General features: G+C 40.3%; 1 protein-coding gene and 2 pseudogenes across 1 annotated transcript in view; 1 reads left to right on the top strand and 2 right to left on the bottom strand.

Annotated features, from left to right (window-relative positions):
* The window catches only part of C22H1orf185 (chromosome 22 C1orf185 homolog), a 114,326-nt gene that overhangs the window by 72,398 nt on the left and 16,492 nt on the right, over positions 1–25,436 (bottom strand). The window lies entirely within an intron of this gene.
* Positions 4,694–6,036, bottom strand: LOC128575447 (glutathione reductase, mitochondrial-like; annotated as a pseudogene).
* On the top strand, positions 8,160–9,248 carry LOC128574833 (60S ribosomal protein L15-like; annotated as a pseudogene).

Here is a 25,436-nt window from a genome sequence, read left to right as displayed (position 1 = left end):
TTTCTTTCTTTCTTTTTTTTTTTTTTGTTTTTTGAGACAGAGTCTCACTCTTTTGCCCTCAGTAGAGTGCTGTGGTGTCATAGCTCACAGCAACCTCAAACTCCCGAGCTTAAGTGATCTTCTTGTCTCAGCTTCCCAGTAGCTGGGACTACAGGTGCCCTTCACTACACCTGGCTAGTTTTTAGAGAAGGGGTCTCACTCTTGCTCAGGCTGGGGTCTCAAACTCCTGGCCTCAAACAATCTTCCCATCTCAGCCTCCCAGAGTGCTAGGATTACAGGTGTGGGCCACCAAGACCCACCTCAACATGAGTTTCTGGGGGAGCAAACATTCGAGCCATAGCATTCTTCTCCTGGATCCCCATTTCCTTGTAACCTACAAATATAATCATTCCATTCCCATACCCCCTAAGTTTTAACTCATTCTTGCACCATCTTCAAAGTTCAGAGTCTTATCTGAGAGTCTGTGAAATCAAAACAAGTTACTTCCAAGATACAGTGGTGGGACAAGCATAGGATGCATATGACAATTCCAAAGAAAGTAGGACCAGGCCTCAAGCAAGTTCAAAATCCAGCAGGGCAGACATTAAATCTTAAAGCCGGGGCCAGGCATGGTGGCTCACGCCTATAATCCTAGCACTCTGGGAGGCCCAGAAAAGTGGATTTCCTTAGCTTAAGGAAAGAGATTTCCTTTGCTCAGCCTGAGCAAGAATGAGACTGCCACCTTTCCTAAAAATGGAAAGCTAGCAGGGTGTTATGATGGGCACTTGTAGTCCCGGCTACTTGGGAGGCTGAGGCAAGAGTTTGAGCTTGCTGTGAGCTATGACACCACAGCACTCTACCCAGGGTGACAGAGTGAGACTGTCCCCCCCCCCAAAATATTAAAGCTAGAAAACAATGTCTTTTGACTTCATGTCTAGTATCCTGTGCACAAAGGGGCAGGAAGTAGACCCCCAGGGCACAAAGCAGCCCTACCCATATGGCTATGCTGGGTACAGCCCTCGTGGCTGGTCTCCTAGGTTGGAGTCCAATGTTGATAGCTTTCCAGGAGAGCATTGCATATGGCTAGTGGCTTGACAGTTTAGGGGTCCCATCCTTGCTACAGCTGTATCAGGTATTGATCCTGGTTGATATTCTCCATGGTGGCTCTATCCTTGTGGGAGGTTTCTGCATGAGCCCCTAGGCTTTTCAGTATAGCCTCAGAAATCTAGTGGAGCCCACCCTGACCCCACAGCTCTTCTCTTCTTCATGCTGGCAGAATGAGGCCTTACTACTTGCACCCTTAGTAAACCAAGGCTTACTACTTGCACCCTCTGGAGCAGTGCCAGGAGCCACATCTGGGCCCACTTGAGCTACAAGATGGTCCACCAAGGTTTACAACTTGTACCTTTTAGAAGGGTAGATTGAGCCCCACTTGGAGCTACTTGAGCCACAGCTGGAGCAGCTGAGATTTGGGAACAGAGTCACGAAGTGGCCTTGGGCATCTAGGCTGTGGAGGGTGCTCCAGGCCATCCCACGCAGTCACTCCGCCCTCTGCCCTCTGGGCCTGAAACATTCGCAGACCTCTGAAGTGCGTTGGTGGTCTTTCTCTCATTGTCCTTCTGAAGAACACCTGGCTCCTTTCTAGCCATACTAATAACTTTAGTAACTGATATCTCAGCTACGAACATGCTTTTTACCCCCTTTTATGTGGCCCACCTGTAAATTTTCTGAATAATTGTGTTCTGCTTCCCTTTTCATTATAAATTTTATCTTTAAATCCTTCCTTTAGTTCTGTATCTCACTGTGATCAGTCAAAAGTAACCACATAGCATCTTGAATGCTTTGCTTCTTATATATTTCTTCTGCTAGAATTCCCATTTCATCACTCCTAACTTCTACCTTCCACAAAGCCCTAGGGCATGAACATAAAGACAGTGAAATTCTTTGCTACTTTATAACAAAGATAGCCTTTATTCCAGGTGGCAACACCTTGTTCTTTATTTCCATCTGAGGTTTATCAGAATGGCCTTCGCTGTCCATATTTCTATCAACATCTTTTTTTGAGACAGAGTTTCACTATGTCACCCTTGGTAGAGTGGTGTGGCGTCATAGCTCATAGCAACCTCTAACTCCTGGGCTCAAGTGCTTCTCTTGCCTCAGCCTCCCAAGTAGCTGGGACTACAGGCACCCGCCACACGCCTGGCTATTTTTTGTGGTTGTTGTTGTTGTTGTTGTTGCGGTTGTCATTGTTGTTTAGCGGACCTGGGCTGGTTTGAACCTCCCTGCCTTGGTGTATGTGGCCAGCACCCTAATCACTGAACTATGGGCACCAAGCCTCTATCAACATTTTGATTACAACCCTTAGTAACCTCTAAGAAGTTCTAGATTTTCCCGACCCTTCTCTTCTTCTGAGCCTTGCCAGAATCATCCTTAATATTCTATTCACAGCAATGTAGGTTTTTCCAGTATTCACTTCAGAATTGTTCCATTCTCTACCCATTACCCTGTTCCAAAGTCAATTTCACATTTTCAAGTATTTATCATTAGCAATGGGCCCACTATTCAGTACCAGTTTTCTGTCTTAGTTTGCTTTGCATTGTTATGACAGAATATCATAGTCTGGGTACTTTATTAAAAAAAAAACTTATTTCTGGGCCGGTGTTGTGGTTCACTGCTAGAATTCTAGCACTCTAAGAGGCTGAGGCAGAAGGATCACTTGAACTCAGGAGTTCAAGACCAGCCCGCAAGACTGTGATCCAGTCTCTACTAAAAATAGAAAAATTAGCCAGGTATTGTGGCATGTACCTGTAATCCCAGCTACTCAGGAGACTGAATCAGGAGGATCCCTTGAACCCAGGAGCTGAGGTTGCTATGAGCTAGGCTGATGCCATGGCACTCTAGCCTGGCAATGGAGTGAGATTCTTATTTTAATAATAATAATAATTTAAAAGGTAAGAAAATCTATTTCTTGCAGTACTGGGAAGTACTGGGAAGTCCAAGATTGGTATGAATGATTACCTTCCGGGGGAGGTCTTGTACGGTGTCATAACATGGCAGAAGGCATCACAGAGCAAAAGTGGTACACTGAGAGCCAGACTAGCTTTTACATCAATTTTGTGTGACTTTAGAAGATAGAATAGAAATAGGGTAAAAGGGCTTGGCGCCCGTAGAGCAGTGGTGAGGGCTCCAGCCACATACACCAAGGGTGGCAGGTTCAAACCCGACCTGGGACAGCTAAACAACAATGGCAACTGCAACAAAAAAATAGCCAGGCATTGTGGTGAGCGCCTGTAGTCTCAGCTACTTGGGAAGCTGAGGCAAGAGAACTGCTTAAGCCCAAGAGTTCAAGGTTGCTGTGAGCTGTGATGCCATTGCACTTTACTGAGGGAGACATAGTGAGACTCTGTCTCAAAAAAAAAAAAAAACAGAAAAAGAAAAGAAATAGGGTAAAAATTTAAAGGGGGCATATTTTAAAAAAGTAGTTCTGAAAAAAAAATTGTCTACCCTAGTATGAGTTCCCTGTCACTGGACACATACAAGCAAAGTTTACATGATCTTTTATTGAAGATCTTCATGAAAAATTCAAGTGTTTATGGGGAATTTTAGTACAATAGAGTTAACCACCTTAGCCTTAGATTCTTTGATGTTTCATTTAATTAAAATTTTTTTTTGATAAGACTGATTTTATTTTCAAGTTTTTGGAAGTTTTCAGAAAAAATAAAATGGCAAGAACACATGTAGATATTGACATTATTCACTGACATATAAAACCCTTGGCAGAGAAAGAGACTTTTGTGTATCTGAATCCACCTCCTTTGGAAAGCAGAAATCTCTTCTAAGCTGAAGAGATTTAACCAGCTTCCTCAAGTCTTTCCCAAATTTGATATACATTACCTCATAAAAATAGTACAAACCATTTTTAATAAAACAAAAGAAAAAGAATAAAATAAAGGAGGCAGACCTCCTGTGTTACATGCTTTAGAGAAAGGTCACATCCTGGAAGCAGCTTTGCAATATGCTTCAAAAAATCTAGACAGATTCTGTGCACCTGCATTGTTGAACTCGAAAGAGCTGCCATCATCTTCCTCTATAAAAATGAACAAGCTATATCCATTCAAGTACATTAACCTAATTGTACTTCACATAGTTTTATACTTGCTTTTTATATTTGGGATGAAGGTAGACAGGAAAAGAAATAAACTAGCACAGAGCTCTTAATAGAAAACTTTAAGGCTCGGCACCCATAGCTCAGTGATTAGGGCATGGGCCAAATACCAAGGCTGGCGGGTTCGAGCCTGAGCCCAGCCTGCTGAACAACAATGACAACTGCAACCAAAAAACAGTTGGGTTCTGTGGTGGGCGCCTGTAGTCCCAGCTACTCGGGAGGCTGAAGCAAGAGAATCGCCTAAACCCAACAGCTGGAGGTTGCTGTGAGTTATGATGCCACAGCACTCTACTGAGGGCGACATAGTGAGTTTCTGACTCAAAAAAAAAAAAAAGAAAAAAGAAAAAGAAAACTTTAAAATACTGTGAGACATGATCAAATGAAAATCAATCCTGGGTGACACAACAAATTCTGATTTGTTTTTTCTGTTGTACTAAAAATTTCCACTATCAGAAGATCCTGATTAGAATAAAGCAGTATGTAAAACTGGAACAGAAAGTGAATGTGATTGCTTGGTTCATTTCAGAGGGTCTACAAGTCTCTAGGTTCCTAATGGAGTGTGACAAGCTCTTCTGAATAGGTAGGGTGGATGGCAACCGTGTTGTTAAAGTCCGCCTTCATTGCTCTCATTTTCACTGCAACAGCAAAACCTTGCAGCATTTCATCACATCCAATTCCCTGCTTATGGATTCCGCCACCTTTTCCTCTTTGTTGGCACAGACCGTTTTCATCACACATTTTGTTTTCCTTTTGGTAACCACATAAAACAGTGGAGTAAAGGAGGTTGAATAGGTCTTCACATTTTCTTTTCCATACTTATGAATGGCCTCATCTTCTGTGAGTCCCACTGTGCCAATAGGAGGGTGACTCAAGAACACAGTTGGGATGTTGTCATAGTCTAATTTGGAATCTTCTTTGTATTCAAAAAGTCAATGGGCAAGTTTTCCACTAGCAGCTATTGCAACTGGAGTAAGAAGAGCTCTTCCACACACATCCCCAACTGCATAGATGCCTTTTACGCTGGTATTCTGGAATTCATCTACTAATATATGACCTTTGGCATCGGTTTGAATCCCCAGTTTGTTTAAGTTCAAACCCCCGGAATTTGGGTCCCTCCCGATGGCCCAGAGCAGGCAGTCAACATCTGGAATCATGGACACGGTGGGTTTTCGACCAGGAACTTAAGTAACCGTGATGAGTTCCAAGCCTGATGAAGTCTTTTTAACCTCCTCGATCTGGGAGAACTTGAGCACCTCTACACCGCCATTCTCCAGCTCTTCCGTGCAGTTGGTGCTGATCATGGAATCAAAATTTCTAAGTACCTTATCATGCCCTATCATTAGTGACGTCTTAGAACCCAGGGCTGAAAGGATCCCAGCTATCTCCACAGGAATATAACCTGCACCAACTATGACACTGCAAGTAGGCAATTCTTCCAGCTGAAAAAAAATCCACCCCTGGTTATTCTGAGACTGGCGCCAGGGATCTGGCTGTCCTGAGGAATGGAGGGCACACCACCAGTGGCCATCAGGATGTGCAGAGCAGTGTATTTTTTCCCATTGACCTCTACCGTGGGCTGGGGATCATTTGTGAATAATGCACGGCCATAGATGATTTCTATATTGGACTTGGTTAGATTGTTTTGATGTATGGTGCTCAGGCGGCTTACATAGGCATCTCGCTTTTCCTTAATAGCACGCCAATTTAATTTACTCTCACAACTTTGAAAGCCGTAATCAACATGATCGTGCATGAATTCAGAGTGGACTGCTGTGTTCCACATTACCTTTTTGGGTACACATCCAACATTTACGCAAGCGCCACCGAGCTTGTGGCTGTCCACCACGGCGGCTCTGGCGCCGAGCTCGCCGCCCTGCGCTCACTGGCCAGCCCGCCCGAGCTGCCCCTGTCACCAGGTGGTCGTAGCCGCTGGCCGGCTGCTGCTACTACCGCTGGCCAGCCATGGAGCAGAAGAGGGCGCGCGGGACGCCGGCGAGTACAGGTAGCGGGAGGCCGGAGGGGGCGCGCACTGTCCGCAGCCAGCTTGAGCTCCTTAATTAAAAATTTTTAAGTATTTTAGGGCGGTGCCTGTGGCTCAGTCGATGGGGTGCCGGCCCCATATACCGAGGGTGGCGGGTTCAAACCCGGCCCCGGCTGAACTTCAACCAAAAAATAGTTGGGCGTTGTGGCAGGCGCCTGTAGTCCCAGCTACTCGGGAGGCTGAGGCAAGAGAATCGCTTAAGCCCAGGAGTTGGAGGTTGCTGTGAGCTGTGTGATGCCAGGGCACTCTACCGAGGGCCATAAAGTGAGACTCTGTCTCTACAAAAAAAAAAAAATTTTTTTTAAAGTATTTTAATTTCCTGAAGGCTTAATATTAGGCATTGGGGAAACAGTGGAGCATGGAGTAGGTAAGATTGCGTACTTTAGATGATTGTTTGGATTCAGTATGGTCTCTTACTAACTTTGTGACCTTGGTTAATTTCTTAATCTTGGAAACTTTATCAAGACCAAAGCAATGTGTTTTCTCTTTTGTAAAATGAGGATTATAGTATTTACCTCATGAGATTATTTTAAGGACTTAATGACTTAATATTTGTAAAGTGCTTAGAATATAACTGGTATGAATATTTTTAGTAAAGGTTTTAAGGGATTCTAGGTTTGAGATTGAATTCTATATTTATAGAGTGCCTTTAAATATTAAAATACATAGACTCTATTCCAATTTAGACCTTTGGTGCTGGTTTTTTGTTTTTGTTTTTCTTGAGACAGTCTCGTTCTATCACCCTGGGTAGAGTGTCGTGGGTGGCATCATCATGGCTCACAGCAACCTCAAACTCGGGCTTGAGTGATCCTCTTGCTTCAGCTTCCCTAGTGGGACTACTTGTGTCCACCACGACCCTCTGCTAATTTTTCTATTTTTAGTAGAGATGGGGGTCTCGCTCTTGCTCAGGCTGGTCTCAAACTGCTGGGCTCAAGCAATGCACCCGCTTCGGCTTTCCAGAGTGCTAGGATTACTGGAGTGAGATACTGTGTCTTGCCTGGTGCTGTTTTTTCCTTTCCTTTCCTATCCTCTTTCCTTCCTCCCTCCCTCCCTCCCTTCCCTTCCCCTCTTTCTTTCTTTCTTTTTTTAAATAAAAGGCAGTCTTTTCATGCCACAATTTAAAAATAGGAAATCTAATAAGATCGATGAATTAATGATCCTGTGCTATGTAGATATTTATACACTAAAATCTTGATTACTTTATGTTAGATTATTTTCCCCTGCATTTATTCTTTATCAATTGAAATTCTGAAAGGATTTTACTCTAACTTACTTTAAGGCCTGTCTTTCATCACTTTCTTTTTGCTCACCCAAATGCAACAGTGTAACCAACTTAACTTATGCATCTGGAATTGCAACATAAAAGTCCCCAAACAGTACTTAAAAATCTATGATTTATATTTAATGTGTTACAGGTGGCTTCTTAGGAGAAATGCTTATTTCTTATGTCATTACAATGATAAATTTCAAAATTCTCAAGTACCATTTCTGTTAAAAGTTTACTGTAGTTCATTTTCTTGCTAATTTTGTTTTGCATACACAATCCAAATAATACTTTTGGCCTTATGTTTACAAGAGCAAAATTACTACTAAAATCCTACCCGAAGAAAATTCAGGAACATGATTTCCTTTCACTAAAACATAAGTTGTTTAGATTAAACTATACCAGCTTTTTATAACATGTTCTAAAGATCATTTAGTTAAACCATTTATATCAGATCACAATCAAAACCAATAGCAATGTAATAGATAAGACAACCTGAAATATAAATTATTCCAAAATAAGTAACTATAGATTTTAACATGTTATCTTGTTATATGGATTTCAGATGATTAACTAGATGCCAATTTATGTCTTTTAAGTTTTCGCTTCAGTTTCTAAATTTTTTTTTTCAAAAAGTTTAATGAAATAAATATGATAATGTTTTTAAAACACACTTGACTATACCTTTGGGAAGTTAATGGTTCAATTTAAAAGTTACTTTAAAAATAAAATAGAGTCCTTTCTGTTTGGCGGCACCATCAGGTAGGCTGTGTCGGGGATCTTTCCTCTCCATCCGTTTCTGATCACCCTCCGCCTTAGCCATCCAGGCCTAGTGACCCTGTGTCCTCGAAGCTACTCCTGCCTCCTGTGCGGATAGAGTTCAGTCCGGGTGCGGGGTGAGCCAAGATGGGTGCATACAAGTACATCCAGGAGCTGTGGAGGAAGAAGCAGTCTGATGTGATGCGCTTTCTTCTGAGGGTCCGCTGCTGGCAGGACCGCCAGCTCTCCGTGCTCCACAGGGCTCACGCCCCACCCGGCCGGATAAAGCACGCAGACTGGGATACAAGGCTAAGCAAGGTTATGTCATATACAGGATTCGTGTGCGCCGTGGTGGCTGAAAACGCCCAGTTCCTAAGAGTGCAACCTATGGCAAGCCTGTGCATCATGGTGTTAACCAGCTAAAGTTTGCTGGAAGCCTGCAGTCTGTTGCTGAGGAGCGAGCTGGTCGCCACTGTGGGGCTCTAAGAGTCCTGAATTCTTACTGGGTTGGTGAAGATTCAACGTACAATTTTTTTGAGGTTATCCTCATTGATCCATTCCATAAAGCTATCAGAAGAAACCCTGACACCCAGTGGATCACCAAACCAGTCCACAAGCACAGGGAGATGCGTGGGCTGACATCTGCGGGCCGGAAGAGCCTTGGAAAGGGCCATAAGTTGCAGCACACTATTGGTGGTTCCCGCCGTGCAGCTTGGAGAAGACACAATACTCTCCAGCTCCACCGTTACCGCTAATATAAGTAATGTTTGTAAAATTCATAACCGAATAAACAATTTAGGACAGTCATGTCTGCTTAAAGGTGTTATTTGTTTGTTAAACTAGTTTGCAGATTGTCTCATGAATGCTTTGTCAAATTATGAAGTACAATAATGTTTGAAGACAGTACGTAATGGTGTATCTTGTTTCTAATAAGATAAACTTTTTTGTCATTGCTTTATCTTATTAGGCTGTTAAATGTCAGTGTTTAAAACATGATGTATGGTATAATAGGTGTAAAATAAATTTCTTGAAAAGAGGAGGGTTGAAACTACCCTGTAGATTTGTTTGGTGCATGTGGTGAAACCTACAGCTTGACTGGGGTGATGGCAATGCTCTGCTGATTTACTCTCAGGTGGCTGGAGTTTGGCAAACAAATATTTTAAATGGGGTTTTGTTTGGAAATTTGTGTGACCGTTGTTTCTCCAAAAGTTCCCCAAATGCCACCATTTTGCAGAACTGAATAAACTTACTTCAAGAGGCTTTTCTTAACAAATGAGACCTATCTTGGTTAACCTGAACAAAAACAAAATTGCCTCACTCTCCACTGTACCATTTAAGCTAACATAGGAGATGAAAGCTGTTCCTGATTCAATCTCATAGCTCCCTGAAATCTAGAGTCCTGAATTCTATACATAGTAGTAGTGGTATTTACACTGTATTTTGAAACTGATGGAATTGAATGTTAAGCAAATAAGAATCACTAACCTTAAGTTTGTAAGCTAGTAAAATCAGTGCTATGGTGGGAAGTTACTAAGCTAGTGGCCATTAAAAAAATACTTTTCAAGTGTGAGGTTAGAAAATTGAAGTATTTTTAAGCAAGATTTTTAAAAGCCTGTAACGTTAATTTGTGACCATTATGAATCCCCTCAGCCATATTAGGGGTAAAAGTATAGATGGCTGCTTAAAAGTACCTTTTCTCTGTGCAATGAGTGTAATAAATCATCTTGAATCAACCCATTCTTTTCAGTTCCAGGGAAAAGTCATAGTTGGTATCCATATAAGTTAATGGTCTTTGATCTAACCTTACACATCTACAGTTATTTTTCTCCTCCCTGCTCAAATCACACTAAGTATCCATAGCATTTTGCAAAATTAGGCCCTTGTATGCTCACCTTCATTTTAAACATCCTCCCACATTTGTTGCATTAATGTTTCATGTCTTGTAGTAGACTAGGATAATGTTCCCCAGAGTATGTTTGAGTGTTAAGGAAATACAAGAGCGGAATTTCTCCATTTCATCCATATTGTCAGTTTGCTGATTTAGTAGTTTGATTTCAAAATTAAATTTGTTTTTCTGAGCCAATTTTTCATCTATGTTCTTTAGGGGTTTCCAAAGGCTCAGTTAATTGGTTTCCAGAAAATATTCATAGTAGGCTCATACAACTTTTTAAAAAATTTTTTATTAAATCGTAATTTTGTACATTGATGCATTTATGGGGTTCAGGGTATTGCTTCGATATCATACAACTTCTTGAGACCTAAGACCTAAATAGCTTTCTACTCAAAAAATGGCATACTATACATTCCATACATTTTGATTTTGTGTAGAGGTTGTTCAACTAAAGGAATAAATGTTTATTAAACTAAAAAATAAATAAATAAAAATAAATAAAATAGACACCAAACATGGTTTCTGGTAGCTTTGGTGTGTTACTGAAAACGTGTTGATTTAAAGGTAAAAGGTGCATTATAACATGAATCTGAATTTTAGGTACAACTGCTATGAATTGTCAATCAAACAACAATTATTTTGGTAAAAGATAATCTCATTTAATTCTACATGTGATACTTTAGCAAAATATACTTTTGATAATGATTAATGAAGATGGTTGTTTTCAAAACTTTTAACTATAGTAAATGAACTTTAAAAGTACTAGAAAGACAGCCATCATTTCTATGTTTTCTTTCTTTTTTTTTTTTTTTTGTAGAGACAGAGTCTCACTTTATCACCCTCGGTAGAGTGCCATGGCATCACACAGCTCACAGCAACCTCCAGCTCCTGGGCTTAAGCGATTCTCTTGCCTCAGCCTCCCGAGTAGCTGGGACATTTCTATGTTTTCTAATGTTTGGTGCCATTGTGTTCCTGATGAATGAACATCTGAACAAGCTGTACTAGCCTAATTTGCCCCTGTTTTTACTGCTCTCATGGCTACTTTTAAGCAAACAGTAGATTTAGTGATTGTTTGGCCTGCCTTGGGCAGAATTATCTATCCACTGTTTAAATCACTTGGCCGCTAAAATGGTTTTGGAGCTTATGAACAATTTACTATATTTAAACGTCCCCCTGTAACTGAAGAAAGTAAAGTCAGTACCCTGTTTGAAGTATTTAAGTGAGGAATTATGGAGTTGTGTCTTCTAAGTCTGTGTAGAACACAGAAAAGCCCAGATCTACCACTGAACTACAGGAGAAACTCAGTATGGAAGTCTACCAGGATTTTCCCTAATTGTTCTCTTGTTCTGTTGCTTAGACAAATTCTTTTCTTTTCTTTTTTTTTTTTTGAGACGGAATCTCACTTTGTTGCCCTCTGTGGAGTGCTATGGCGTCACAGCTCACAGCAACCTCAAACTCTTGAGCTTAAGCGATTCTCTTGCCTCGGCCTCCCAAGTAGCTGGGACTATCAGGCGCCTGCCACAATGCCCGGCTATTTTCTGGTTGTAGTTGTCGTTGTTTGGCAGGCCCAGGCTGGATTCGAACCCGCCAGCTCCTGTGTATGTGGCTGGCGCCCTAGCTGCTGAGCTAAAGCCTTAGACAGATTCTTATTTGCCTACTTATGTCAGACTTTATATTGTGTATTAATAACGTTTTAAAAAGAAAACAAACAAAAATGCCTATTCTAAAGAATTTTACAATCTAGTGAGAGTCAGACCAATAACAAAAACTTAGTATATATAGTTCTAAAATGTTTGGATAGGGTATAAAGTACCAAAAAAACATAGCAAAGAGGTATCTAGTTGTGCCTGAGATATCTTGGGAAGATTTTCTGGATAAAATAATGATTGAACTGAGACTTGAAATTTTGTGGAAATTACTAGGAAAATCTGGGGATAGAATAAGAGGATTCTAAGTGTATTCCAGGCAAAGAACAACATTTTACAAAGGCAAAGAAGTATAAGGGTATGTGCTATGTTGTTCAAAAACACTAGGCCAGGTGCGGTGTTTCACACTTGTAATCCTAGCACTCTGAGAGACTGTGGCAGGTAGATTGAGCTCAGGAGTTCAAGACCAGCCTGAGCAAGAGTGAGACGCTGTCTTTACTAAAAATGGAAAAAAGTAGCTGAACATTGTGGTTGGCACCTGTAGTCCCACCTACTTGGGAGGCTGAGGCAAGAGGATTGCTTGAACCCAGTAGTTTCAGGTTGCTGTGACATATAATACCATAGCACTCAAGCCTGAGGCTGTAGTGTGAGAAAAAATTTAAATAAATTAAATAAATAGGCTCGGCACCCGTAGCACTGTGGTTACAGTGCCAGCCGCATAACACTGAGGCTGCACTGAGGCTGGCGGGTTCAAAACTGGCCCAAGCCAGCTAAACAATGACAACTGCAACAAAAAGAATAGCCAGGTGTTGTGGCAGGCGCCTGTAGTCCCAGCTACTTGGGAGGCTGAGGCAAGAGAATCACTTAAGCCCAAGAGTTTGAGGTTGCTGTGAGCTGTGACACCAGGGCACTCTACCAAAGGCAACATAGTGAGATTCTGTCTAAAAAAAAAAAATTAAACGAATAAATAAATAAATGCTAAATATTTAAAAATTTTGATATAGCAAGTAAATGGGAGCCTGTTATTAGAATGGAGAAATATTTTCAGAAAAGCAAAGTCCAGGTCAAGAAATGTGTCCAATGAAATCTTATAATTAAAAAATTTTATTCTGAATGTGACACATTCTCAGACAGTTTTGTGGTAGCCATATTACCATTTTCCATTGAGATTCAACATATATACAGCTAAGTATATTATCTACAACTCTATGAATTGAATAATGTAAACACCTTTGTAAATACCATGAAGATTAAAACACAAAACATTTCCAGCACTCCAGATTCTTTTTTTTTTTTTGAGACAGAGTTCAAGCTGTCACCCTGGGTAGTGTGGCATAGCATCACAGCTCACAGCAACCTCTAGAACAGCAACTAAAAATCTAGTGCTACATGTTTATTCTATTGCAGGTAATCTCTCATAGGATGTTATCCCAGTCTGTCCATTCCACTGTTAATTGACATTTGCATTGCTTCCATTTTTTTTTTTTTTGGCAATAAAATGAAATTAATAGTACTTAAATATTCCTTGCTCTTGTTGGTCAAATTCTTTCCTTTTGGGTAGATTCTCCTGGAAAGAAATGAGATTTTTAGGTTCCATGGATATTGCCAAAAAGTTTTCTAAAATAGTCTTTAATTTATACTCTCACCAGCAATGTATAAGAGTTCTAGTTGATCAACATCTTTAATATCTGGTATTCTTGTTTTTTTTCATTACTAGCTACTTGGGTAGGTATGCAGTAATATCTCATTGTAGTTTTTAATTACATTTGGCTGCAATTAAATCATGCTATTGATACTTTTTTTTTTTTGAGACAGAGCCTCAAGCTGTTGCCCTGGGTAGAGTGCCATGGCATCACAGCTCACAGCAACCTCCAACTCCTGGGCTTAAGCAATTCTCCTGCCTCCGCCTCCCAAGTAGCTGGAACTACAGGTGCCCACCACAATGCCCGGTTATTTTTTGTTGCAGCTGTCATTGTTGTTTGGTGGCCCGGGCTGGATTTGAACCTTTGAACCCGCCAGCTCAGGGGTATGTGGCTGGCGCCTTAGCTGCTTGAGCCACTAGTGCCGAGCCTTGATACTTATTTTTTTTAAAGTTATAATATTTTTCCTTTATCTCATTTGTAAGAATTCTTTATAAACACAGGATACATACAAAGGTTAAACGTACGTACTGTGAATAACTTCTCTGGTCTGTAGCCTTCCTTTTCACTCTTTTTCTGCTATTTTTGATAAACTTAAGGTTTTTTTTTTTTTTAATTGAGACAGAGTCTTACTTTGTCACCCTTAGTAGAGTGCCATGTTGTCATAGCTCACAGTAATGACACACAAACTCTTGGGCTCAAGTAATTCTCTTGCCTCAGCCTCCCTAGTAGCTAGGACTATAGGTGGCTGCCACAACGCCTGGCTATTATTTATTTATTTTTTTTTGGTTTGGCAGGCTCAGGCTGGGTTTGTACCCACTAGTTCTGGATCATGTGGCCGGCACTCTAACCACTGAGCTACAGGTGTCCAGCCTACACTTAAGTTTTTAATGAAGTACAATTTATTAATTTTCATTTTATAGTTGATGTTTATTAGTGTCTTGCTTGACTATTTGCCCACCATGAGGTCATAAAGATATTCTATTCTTAATTTTCTTCTGCAAACTTCATTGTTTTGCTCTTCCCATTTAGATTCATGGTTGATATTCTTATGGATGATATGAGTTAGGGGTCAAGTTTCACTGTTTCTCATATCAGTATCTAATTAGTCTAGCACCACTTGTTTAAAATAAATTCTTCCTCTACTTAATTACAGTTACAACTTCATCATAAATCAGGTGACTAAACTTTCTGTTCTGTGTAATTATTGGTCTGTCTGTTGTGCCAATACCATGATATGTTAATTATTGGAACTTTGCAATAAATCTTTTATTTAAAGTTGAAAATATTTATTGGAAAAAATATAAACAAGAGTCCCAATGAAAAGAACATGACAATAGAGCACAATTCAAGTGTCTTTTTCCCTAATCAATATAATTACTAAGTAATCAGTTGTTTTCCTGTATCTTCATACTAAGCATAAGAATCCTTGTCTCTGATCATGAGCACAAGGGGATTCCTGTAGATATGACCCTGGGCTTACAGGTTATGCTGTTGCCCAGGAGATCTGGAGGACAGGTGATTCCTGGATTCCTCACAGGACACTCAGAGAGCCTTGAATAACATTCACTATGTCTACTCTGCTGGGAACTCCCACAGTGAACCTTCTTTAGGTCGTCAGAAATGAGATGTTTGCTGAGTTGTATCCACATCCAAGGTCATATCCACTTGGGACTTCATTCTGGGATTAATCTGTAGCACATCTCTCAGCTGGTTTTTAGGGCCTTGAGCTTGGACTTTGGCTCTGCCAGCTGGGCATTGGGCCTCATGTTACTCTTCTGAGAGACCTTATAGCAGAGGGGACACAGCCAGCCCTTCCTGTGGTGCTCCTTCTGCAGTGAGTACATGAACTGGAGGAAGGGCAGGTATTCATTTTTGGGGGGCTTGGGATTATCAACATTGTCCAGTCAGATAGAAAATCTACCTGTGTCTTTAAAGAATTCAGCCATGACCCTGTCTTTCCTCCACTAGGCTCTCTTCCGGCTTCCAGCTGTGTCCAAGGACAGCTCAGATCTCTGCAATAAATCTTAAGGTGTTCTTGTTCTTCAAGATTATCTTGGTCCTTCTAGAGTCTTTGCATTTATATATAAATTTTACAGTAAGCTTGATAATTTCCATAAAACTCAAACCTCCTAGGATTTTAATTGTAATTGCGTTTAGTATACAAATAAAATTCTGGATAATTAGACATCTTAATAATACTGTTTTTTTTTTTTTCTCCATGAACATAGATTAGGCTGGGGGCAGTGGTCTACACCTGTAATCCTAGGACTTTAGGAAGCCAAGGCAGGTAGATTGCTTGAGCTCAGGAGTTCAAGACCAGTCCAAGCAAGAGCAAGACCCTGTCTCTATGAAAAATAGAAAAACTAGCTGGACGTTGTGGCCAGCACCTGTAGTTTCAGCTACTTGGGAGGCTGAGACAAGATGATTGCTTGAACCTAGGAGTTTGAGGTTGTTGTGACCTGTGATGCCATAGCACTCTACCCAGGGCGATGGAGTGAGACTGTGTCTCAAAAAGAAATAAACCAAAATAAATAAATAAACTATAGATTAGGTCTGTTTTTATGAAGGTTTTCTTTAATTTCTCTTAGCAATATTTTGTAGTTTTCAGTGTAGAGGCCTTTCACATCTTTTGCTAAAATTATTCCTCTATTAACTTTTTAAATGTATCATCGATGGTGTTGCTTTATAAACTTCACTTTACGCTATTTGTAGCTAGCATGTGGAAATATAATTTTTTTCTTATTTTTTTTTCGAATTTTTATTTAGTCTCCATAGAGATCATCAAAACTTGCCAATATTGGGCAGCGCCTGTGGCTCAGTGAATAGGGCGCTGGCTCCCTATTCACTGAGGGTGGCGGATTCAAACCTGGCCCCGGACAAACTGCAACAAAAAAATAGCCAGGCGTTGTGGCGGGCGCCTGTAGTCCTAGCTACTTAGGAGGCTGAGGCAAGAGAATCGCCTAAGTCTAGGAGTTGGAGGTTGCTGTGAGCTGTGACGCCACAGCACTCTACCGAGGGTGATAAAGTGAGATTCTGTTTCTACAAAAAAACAAACAAGGGTGGCACCTGTGGCTCAAAGGGGTAGGGCACCGGCCCCATATGCCGGAGGTGGTGGGTTCAAACCCAGCCCCAGCCAAAAATCACACACTCACACACACACACACAAAAGATTTAAAACAAACAAAAAAAACTTGCCAATATTGAATATATTGCAAGTTGTAACAGCAGAGTATTGGGAAAAGTTTCAATTAACAATAATCTCACCTTGGATAAACCTCCTTGGCTATGTATGGTACTACTACTGCACAAAGCTATAATTAATTTTTATGTATTAACCTCATATTCATCCACCTTGCTAAATTCACTTATGTTTTATAGATTTTCTTGTATTTTCTGTATATACATTCATGTTAGCTGCAAATAATGTAATATTTGCTTTTCTTCAATTATTATACCTTTTTCTTGATAAAATAACATATTTATTATATAACCAAATTGAAATTTAAAATAAAACATGATCGTATACAAAAAAGCATTATTCTCTGTTAAAAAATAAAAGCAAACTTGGAGTGGTGTTTGTCATGATTTTGGTATAACAAACTTTTCTTTTTTTACTGCTTGAGCTTTTATGCAGAACATTGCAAAGTCATCAAGTAGTAAATAGTATTGTTATGTATTTTTCTTTAAGTTATTTTAAAATTAGTATTAATCTGGAGAAAGAATATTCTGCTGAATATCTAGTAATGAAAAAAATAAGAATTGAGATTTTAAAAAGTATACTAAGAAAGACTTGTACTCACATTTTAGTGTAATAGTCATCATAGCAAATTCTAAAATATTTATCTTTTTACTTTCATGTGACAATGCTTTTACTCAAGACAGTAATTGCATTGCTTATGCTTCTTTTCTTTATTGGTGCAAATTTAGGGGGTCCATGTGCAATTTTGTTGCTGGGATCAAGTCAGGATATTCAGGGTGTCCGTCTCCTGAGCACAATACATTTTGTTTGACAATAATAACCCTACTCTGCTATCAAACATTGAATTTTTTCCTTCTATCTAACTATATGTTTGTACCCTTTAACCCACTTCTGTTCCTACTCTCCGCCCCCACTCACTCTTCCCAGTCTCTGTTCTGTTTTTCCACTCCTGCCTCCATGTGATCAGATTTTTTAGCTCCCATACAAAAGTAACAACATGTGATATTTGTCTTTTTGTGCCTGGCTTATTTCATGTGAGATAATGACCTCCAGTTCCACTCATGTTCTGCAAATGAAATGATTTAATTTTTTTTTTTTTTTTGAGACAGAGTCTTACTCTGTCACCTGGGCTAGAGAGCAGTGGCCTCAACATAGCTCACTGCAACCTCAAACTTCTAGGCTCAAGTGAGACTCCTGCCTCAGCCTCCTGAGCAGCTGGGACTACAGGCCCTTGCCACTACTCCTGGCAAGTGTTTTTCTTTTTTTGTAAATATGGGATCTTGATCTTACTCAGAGTGCTCTTGAACTCCTGGCCTCAAGTGATCCTCTCCCCTTGCCTCTCCAAGTGCTAGGATCACAGGCCTGCAGCACCCTGCCTGGTCTGATTCCATAGTTTCACTATGGTGAGTAGTGCTATGTAAACAGTTGAGTGCGGGTATTTCTTTGATATATTGATTTCTTTTCCTTTGGGTAGATATCCAGTAGTGGGTTTGCTAGATTACATAGTAGTTCTATTTTAGGTTCTCTGAGAAATCTTCATACTCCAAATCTCCAAATTTCCAAGTGGCTGTGCTAGTTTACAGTACCAACAATAGTGTATAAGAGTTCCCTTTTCTCTGCATCCTTGCCAACATCTGTTATTTTCTGTCTTTTTAATAGTAGCCATTCTTGGCCAGATGTGGTTGCTCATGCTTGTAATCATACCATTCTGGGAGGCTGAGGTGGGTGGATTGCTGGAGCTCAGGAGTTTGAGACCAGCCTAAGCAAGACTGGGACCCTGTCTCCACTAAAAATAGAAAAACTAGCCAGGTGTCGTGGTGAGCACCTGTAGTCTCAGCTACTTGGGAGGCTGAGGCGAGAGGAGTGTGAGGTTGCTATGAGCTATGATCCCATGGCACTCTACCTGGAGCAACAGAGTGAGACTGTCTCAAAAAATATATATATTAATAATAATAGACATTCTTTTTTTTTTTTTTTTTTAAGACAGAGCCTCAAGCTGTTGCCCTGGGTAGAGTGCCTGGCATCACAGCTCATAGCAACCTCCAACACCTGGGCTCAAGCAATTCTCCTGCCTCCGCCTCCCAAGTAACTGGGACTACAGGTGCCTGCCACAACGCCCAGCTACTTTTCGGTTGCAGCTGTCATTGTTGTTTGGTGGGCCCGGGCTGGATTCAAACCCACTAGCTCAGGTGTCTGTGGCTGGTGCCTTAACTGCTTGAGCCCCAGGTGCTGAGCCAATAATAGCTATACTTGTTGGGGTAAGATGACATCTCATTGTGGCTTTGATTTGCATTTCTATGTGATTAGTGATGTTGAGCATTTTTTATTTTTTTGTAGTTTTAGCCGAGGCTGGGTTTGAACCTGCCGCCTCCGGCATATGGGGCCAGTACCCTACTCTTTTGAGCCACAGGTGCTGCCCGTGATGTTGAGCATTTTTTCATATAAACTACCTGTTGACAATTTGCAAGTTTTCTTTTGACAAATATCTCTTTGTGCCCACTTTTTTTTTTTTTTTTTGAGACAGAGTCTTGCTATGTCACCCTCGCATCACAGCTCACAGCAACCTCCAACTCTTGGGCTTAAGCTATTCTCTTGCCTCAGCCTCCCGAGTAGCTGGGACTACTGGTGCCTGCCACAATGCCCGGCTGTTTTTTTTTGTTGTTGTTGTTGTTGTAGTTGTCATTGTTGTTTGGCAGGCTGGGTTTGAACTCGTCAGCTCTGGTGTATGTGGCTAGCACCCTAGCCACTGAGCTATAGGTGCTGAGCTTTGTGCCCACATTTTAATGGAATTATTTTTTTTTCCTCTTTGATTTGGTGGTTTGAATTCCTTGTATCTTTCTCTCTCTTCTCCCATTTTTTTTTTTTTTTGCAGTTTTTGGCTGGGGCTGGGTTTGAACCCGCCATCTCCAGCATATGGGGCCGGTGCCCTACCCCTTAGAGCCACAGGTGCCGCCCTTTTTTTTTTTTTTAAGACAGGTTCTAGCTCTGATCAGGCTAGAGTGCATCAGCATCATCATAGCTCACTGCAACATCAAATTCCTGGGATCAAGTGATCCTCCTGCCTCAGCCTCCAGTAGCTGGGAGTAGGCATGTGCCACTATGCCCAAGTAATTTTTTCTATTTTTGTCGAGAGGCTGGTCCTTGTATATTCTTGATATTAGTCTCCCGTCAGATTAATAATTTGCAAGTATTTCTCCTATTCAACAGGTTTTCTCTTCACTGTGTTGATTGTGTCTTTGGCAGAGCAGAATGTTTTAATTTAAGTCCCATTTATCTCTTTTTGGGTTTGTTGACTGTACCTTTAAGGATGTATTCATAAATTCTTTGCTTGGTCCAATGCTCAAGAGAGTTTCCCCATGTTTTCTTGAGGTAGTTTTATGTTAATAGTTTTTGTGTCTTACCTTTAAGCCTGCAGTCCATTTTGAATTGCTTTTCACTTATGGTGAGAGATAGGGATCCAGTTTCATTCTTCTGCATGTGGCCATCCAATTTTCCCAGCACCATTTATTGTGCTTTTCCCAGTGTAGGCTCTTGTTGGCTTTGTGAAGGATCAGTTGGCTGTAAATATGTGACTTTTTGCTGGATTCTCTATTCTGTTCCCTTGGTCTCTGTGTCCATTTATATTAATACCATGCTGTTTTGGTTACCATAGCCTTGTATTATATTTTGAAGTCAGGAATGTGAGGCCTCCAGTGTTGTCAAGTGTTGGAATTAGAGTGTGCTGGCTACATAAAATGAATTGGGAGATGTTCACTCTTTCACTGTAGTCTGAAGGAGATAATGTTAATATTGGTGTTATTTCTTTCCTTAAATGTTTGAAATAATTGTCCAGTGAAGCCCCAGCGGTGTGGAATTTTCTTTATAGAAAGAGTTTTAATTATAAATATAGTTTCTTTCTTTTTTTTTTTTTTTGAGACACAGTCTCACTTTGTCATCCTTAGAGTGCTGTAGCGTCACAGCTCACAGCAATCTCAAACTCTTGGGCTCAAGTGATTCTCTTGCCTCAGCCTCCTGAGTAACTGGAACACAGGTGTCCACCCAATGCCCAGCTATTTTTAGAGACAGGGTCTCACCTTGGCCTCCCAGAGTGCTAGCATTACAGGTGTGAGTCACTGTACCTGGCCTATCTTCTCTCATTTTGAAGAATAATTTTTCTTTTCTTTTCTTTTTTTTTTTTTTTTTGAGGCAGTCTCACTATGTCACCCTCAGTAGAGTGCTGTGATGTCACAACTCACAGCAACCTCAAACTCTTGGGCTTAAGCAATTCTCTTGCCTTAGCCTCCAAAGTAGCTGGGACTACAGGTGCCTTTCACAATGCCTGGCTATTTTTTTTTTTTTTTTTGCAGTTGTCATTGTTGTTTAGCAGGCTTGGGCTGGGTTCGAACCCACCAGTCTTGGTGTATGTGGCTGGCATCCTACCCACTGTGGTACAGGCGCCACCAAGAGTAATTATTGTTGATACAGAATTCTAGGTTATTTTCTTTCAGCAATTGAATGATGTTATCCCATGGTCTTTTTTGCTTCTGTAGAAAAGTCAGTTGGAATCTTATTGTTCCTCTTTTAAAGGTAATGCTTCCTTTTTTTAGCTAATTTAAAAATTTTAGTTTTTTGTCTTTTATTTTCATCAATTTTACCAAATTTTATCTTGGTGCAGGAATCTTTGCATTTATCCTGAGCCTCTTAAATCTGTGAATTATTTTTCTCAATTTCAGAAAGTTTTGGGTCATTATGTCTTCAAATAGTGCTTTAATCTCATTATCTTTCTCTTTTTCATTTAGGATTCCTGTTGTACATATGTTAGACCATTTGACTGTGTCCTTCATATCTTTGATTACTATTTTGTTTTTCTCATTCTTTGTTTTTTTCTAACATTCAGTTTGGATATTTTTGTTGGACCTGTCTTTCTGTTCATTAGTCTTGCTAGTTTGCTCTTAAACAGATGGATTTATTATTTCAGTTATTTTGTATTTTTTATTTCTGGATTGTTCATTTGATTCTCTTTTATAATTTTAATTTACTCTTGAAGTTTTCATCCCACTTTTTTCATTGGCGTTTCTAACTCTTCTTCAATTTTTGAAAACATATTTATAACAGTGATTTTTAAGGTTTTGTGATTTTATCATTATGATTAAAGTGAATTTTCCAGATTACTAATTAAGTTGAGCTGTTTTCATGTTTTTTTTTTTGGCATTTGGATTTCCCATTTTGTGAAATATATGTTAAATTTTTGCTTATTTATTTTTTTTTTTTTTGAGACAGAGCCTCAAGCTGTCACCTTGGGTAGAGTGCTATGGCATCACAGCTCACAGCACCCTTCAACTCCTGGGCTCAAGCTATTCTCCTGCCTCTGCCTCCCAAGTAGCTGGGACTATAGGCGCTCACCACAACACCTGGCTAGTTTTTGGTTGAGGCATCATTGTTGTTTGGTGGGCCTGGGCTGGATGCCAACCCGCCAGCTCAGGTGTATGTGGCTGGTGCCTTAGCTGCTTGAGCCATAGGTGCTGAGCCTGCTTTTTTTTTCTACTGGGTTGTCTCTTTTTATTGATTCAAAGCAGCATTTTATACATTGTTCTGGAATGGATCCTTCAGAAGTTTTATGTGTTGCAAATATCTCCCTCCCTGGATTTTTTTGTTACCCTTCTATTGTATGTAATATATCATAATGAAAAAGTTAAAAAATATTTCAAAAATAATATTTCAGAGATGTTGAGATTGAGGTACCTGTGGACCAAGACCTGGAAGTGAACTTGATGATTTTTATGCATTGCCTCTGACTCTGCACTAGGCTTCCTGGCCCCAGCTACTGCCTCAATGACCAATTCCACAGACTCCAGTGGACCAACATTATTTCACAACTGAATCTTGGAGTTTGAGTCCTCCAAAAATTCTGGACTCAGATGAAGGTTTGTACTATAGGGTATGGGATTTTTCTTATCCAGAAAATACAGGAGAGGCCCAATGACTGGCAGGTATGATGGAGTAATTAACTCTTCTAGGGGTAAACTTGGACAATGAGGGACAGAACACAGGAAGGAACCAACTCATAAATTCCTTCTTCATTCTTCTCCAGTAGACTTTTCTGAGGACTGGTGTTTCTTTATAACCTGTCTGGAGATGTCCCTTGTGAGTAAGTTTCTGGCTATGTAGATTTGAGAAGCAATGGCCAATTTAGTAACATACCACATTGAATTGGCTATATTTTTTTCCCCTCTCTCACTTGCCTTTGTCCGCTCTCTTATATAAGCAATTCATCTTTGCCTCAGGATTTTTTTTAGGAAACCCAAACTATCAAAACCTAATAGTAGTCTTTCCTTCTGTGCTTCAAATTCTATCCACTCTCTATTTCCATTCCCTCCTCTTAAGTACACAGTGTTATTTTCAGGTCTTGTTCAAATAATGCCTTGTCCATTTCACTTTTGGGATTCTTTCTTTCATTCAACTCTCCTAGAATTATTCCTTTTCTTTTCTTATGATACTTACCATTCTCCTCCTTATAATTGTAACCTTTTCTGAGTAAGCTGGACCCAGTACAGTGCTAGCAGTAAGTAATTTTAATCTTTTTCATTGATTCCTTCAAGCCCGTTCTCTCATCCAGGCAGGTTCCATCCATAACTTTGTAAGTTACTTTTAGTAATTAAAAACAAAAATTTCTTCAAAGTCTCTCTTTTTTTTAGAGACAGAGTCTTACTTTATCACCCTTGGTAGAGTACTGTGGAGTCACAGCTCACAGCAACCTTTAATTCCTGGGGTTAGGCAATTCTCTTGCCTCAGCCTCCCGAGTAGCTGGGACTATAGGCACTCGCCACAATGCCTGGCTCTATTTTTGTTGCAGTTTGGCTGGGGCCGGGTTTGAACCTGCCACCCTTGGTGTATGGGGCTGGTGCCCTACCCACTGAGCCACAGGCACGGCCCCAAAATCTCTCTCTTTTTTAAAAAATTAAATCATAGCCACGTACATTAATGCAATCATGGGGCACAATGTGCTGATTTTATATATCATTTGAAATATTTTCATCAAACTGGTTAACATAGCCTTCACTGCATTTTCTTAGTTATTGTGTTAAGACATTTATACTCTACACTTAGTAAATTTAACATGTACCCTTGTAAAATGCACCGTAAGTGGGTTCCCACCAGTTACCCTGCCTCCACCCATCCTAACCCCTCCCCTCCCTCTCCTTCTTGGGCTATAGTTGGGTTATAGCTTTCATATGAAAGCTATGAATTACTAGGTATACACCCATAAGACCAAAAGTCACATTATAACAAAGATATTTGTACCAGAATGTTTATTGCAGCCCAATTCATAATTGCTAAGTCATGGAAGAAGCCCAAGTGCCCATTGATCCACGAATGGATTAATAAATTGTGGTATATGTACACCATGGACTATTATGCAGCTTTAAAGAAAGATGGAGACTTTACCTCTTTCATATTTACATGGATGGAGCTGGAACATATTCTTTTTAGTAAAGTATCTCATGAATGGAAGAAAAAGTATCCAATGTACTCAGCCCTACTATGAAACTATAACCCCAATTGAAACTATAACCCATATGAAAGCTATAACCCAATTACAACCTAAGAATATGGGGAAAGGGGAAAGGGAGGGGAGGGGAGGGGGAAACATGGGGAGAGGGAGGGTAATTGGTGGGACCATACCTATGGTGCATCTTACAAGGATACATGTGAAACTTACTAAATATAGAATATAAATGTCTTAGCACAATAACTAAGAAAATACCAGGAAGGCTATGTTAACCAGTGTGTTGAAAATATGTCAAATGGTATATAAAACCAGTGTATGGTGCCCCCCCCCGAAAAAAGAAAGCTATGAATTGGTTTCATAGTAGGGCCGAGCACATTGGATACTTTTTCTTCCATTCTTGAGATACTTTGCTAAGAAGAATATGTTTCAGCTCCATCCATGTAAACATGAAAGAGGTAAAGTCGGGCGGTGCCTGTGGCTCAGTGAGTAGGGCATCGGCCCCATATGCTAAGGGTGGCGGGTTCAAACCCAGCCCTGGCCAAACTGCAACAAAAAAATAGCCAGGCGTTGTGGCGGGTGCCTGTAGTCCCAGCTGCTCGGGAGGCTGAGGCAAGAGAATCGCGTAAGCCCAAGAGTTAGAGGTTGCTGTGAGCCGTGTGACGCCACGGCACTCTACCCGAGGGTGGTACAGTGAGACTCTGTCTCTAAATAAAAAAAAAAAATAGAAAGAGGTAAAGTCTCCATCTTTTTTAAAGGCTGCATAATATTCCATGGTATACATATACCGTAATTTATTAATTTATTTATGGGTCAGTGGGCCCTTGGTCTTCTTCCATGACTTAGCAATTATGAATTGGGCAGCAATAAACATTCTGGTGCAAATATCTTTGTTATAAACTGATTTTTGGTCTTCTGGATATATAACTAGTAGAGGAATTGAAGGATGGAATGGCAGGTCTATTTTTAGATCCCTAAGTGTTCTCCAAACATCTTTCCAAAGGGAATGTATTAGTTTGCGTTCCCACCAGCAGTGTGGAAGTGTTCCCTTTTCTCCACATCCACGCCAACATCTCTGGTTTTGGGGTTTTGTGATGTGGGCTAATCTTACTGGAGTTAGATGATATCTCAAAGTGGTTTTGATTTGCATTTTTCTGATGATTAAGGATGATGAGCATTTTTTCATGTGTCTGTAGGCTATGCGCCTGTCTTCTTAAAGTCTCTTTTTTAAAATTAAAAAATGTCCAATCCAAACTCTCCTACTTCAAACTCCATACAATTTAAACTTCTCCTCTCCCTGGCATGGCCTGCTTCAGATGTAAAATGCCCTTGTTGAGGAGGGTGACATAACTGACTTCTGCTT

The sequence above is a fragment of the Nycticebus coucang genome, chromosome 22, assembly GCF_027406575.1.
Source record: "Nycticebus coucang isolate mNycCou1 chromosome 22, mNycCou1.pri, whole genome shotgun sequence".
In the NCBI taxonomy this organism is placed as follows: Eukaryota; Metazoa; Chordata; class Mammalia; order Primates; family Lorisidae; genus Nycticebus; species Nycticebus coucang.
The sequence above is the reverse complement of the archived record's forward strand: the minus strand, read 5'-3'. Positions and strand labels throughout refer to the sequence as shown.